Here is a 2,259-nt window from a genome sequence, read left to right as displayed (position 1 = left end):
TAAAATTAGAAAGCAACCATAAAACAACCAACTCCAAAAAGCCAAATACATGGAAATTGAGCAACACTTCATTCAAGAACCATTGGGTAATGGAAAACATAAAGAACACAAGCAAAAGAATCCTTAAACAAATGAGAGTCAAAATACAGCATATCAAAACCTTTGGTACACAGCAAAAGTAGTACTGAAAGAGTAGTTTATAGCCATATCTGCACACATCAATAAAGCAGAGAGAATCAAAATATGCACCTTACCACATAAACTCCAAAAATTGGGGAGGTGGGGGAAAATGCAGCAAAACAATCAGATTCTAGAAAAAAATAAGTAATAAAGTTTAAGGCAAAAATAATCAGGAAAAAATTTAAACTATGGGAAATCAATAAGACAAGAATTTGATTCTTTGAAAGTCTAACCATATTGATAAACCAATTGCAAGCCTAACAAAGGAAGAGAATGCGATAAAACAAAGTCTATGAATAAGAAATGGCTTGCGTGATATTACAATAGAATCAAATGTGACAAAACATATAATCACATAGTATTATGAAAATTGTATTCGAACAAATTTGAAAAATCACAAAAATGGATAAATTTCTAGAAATGCATTACTTATCTAAATTACCACAGAATGATGTAGAAAATCTCAACATGCTTTTAACATAAGAATACATAGATCTAGTCATTATAAAATATCCCAACATTAAAAAGTCTTGTACCAGGTAGTTTCACTGGGAATTCTATTAAACATTTAGAGAAGACTTAATACCAATTTTTACATAAACTCTTCCACAATATACAAGTGGACAATATACTATCAAACTCATTTTATGAAGCAACTATGACGCTGATACCTAAATCAGGCAAAGACATGACCAGAATTGAACATTACAAACCAATATCGCTAATGAATATAGACACCAAGATTTTCAATAAAATACTAGCCAACAGAACCATCAAAATATTAAAAACTAATAGCTAATGATCAAGTGGGATTAATACCAAATATGGAAGGATGGTTTAATATTAGTAAAACAATCAATGAAATTCATCACATAAAATAAAAGAGAAGAATCATATAATATGTCACTTGATGCAGAAAAGGCATTTGATACAATTCAAAAACCATTCCTGATGAAAACATTGTACAAATATATAGATAGATAGATAGATAGATAGATAAGGGAAATTTCTCAACCTAATTCAATCCAGGGTTGTAAAACCAATAGCCTGTATCTCACAGAATGGAAAGAAATGGAAATCAGCTCCTCGGTGAATGGAAATTAGAAAAGTTTGCTCTTTACCATCTCTTTTGCTTAATATAGTTCTGGAATTTTTGGCTAGAGCCGTAAGATATCAAAAAGAAATTAAAGGTATCCACATAGACACAGAAGAAATAACTTTTTGCAGATGATATATTCTTATATACAGAAAACCCTAAAGATGCAATTAAACAATTACTCAAACTAATTGAATACTTTGACAGCAGGCTATAAGATCAATGGATATAAATCAGTTGGATTCTTGTGTATTAAGGATGACAATACCAGAAAAGATATCAAAAGAACAATACCATTTGTGATAACTACACAAATGATAAAATATTTACAAATAAATTTTACTAGAGAAACAAAAGATTTCTACAAGAAAACATTCCTTTAAGTAACTAAAAAACAAAACAAAACCGGAAAAAAGCTCCTCTGAATGGAGCAATCATAGTACGCATTTTTCCGTCTCGGTGATCATTTAGCAACTTGCTCTGAGTTAGTGCACTCAATGGCCTCACCTGGGAAGATTCTCTCTGGTTACAGTGAATTTTTTGTGATGGCCAATTTAAGAGAACAGCATGAGGCTGTGAAATTTTGTTTCCAGCTTGGGAAAAATGCTGCAGAAACTGTTGTGATGTTGAACACAGCTTACAAGGACAGCACTGTGGGGGAAAACTCAAGCATATGAGTGGTCTTCTTGTTTCAAAAAAGGTGAAATATCCATTGATGACAAAACTTGTTCTGGATGTCAGTTAACTTCCTGAATGAATGAACATGTCCACTCTCAGTGCAGTTGGAGTTCATTCCACCAGCTCAGACTGTTCATCAAGCTTTCTATTTAGAGGCTCTGAAAAGATTGCATAACAGTGTGTGGCCAAAAAATCCTGGTTTGTTGCAAATGGGGGACTGGTTTTGCCAGCACAACAATGCACCTGCTCATGCAGCCATCTCAGTGTGCCAGTTTTGGACAAAAAACAGAATGCCTCTGTTGCCC

Source organism: Echinops telfairi, unplaced genomic scaffold, assembly GCF_000313985.2.
Source record: "Echinops telfairi isolate 266 unplaced genomic scaffold, ASM31398v2 ScPeMD7_7424;HRSCAF=8462, whole genome shotgun sequence".
Taxonomy (NCBI): Eukaryota; Metazoa; Chordata; class Mammalia; order Afrosoricida; family Tenrecidae; genus Echinops; species Echinops telfairi.
Note: the sequence above shows the minus strand (reverse complement) of the source record.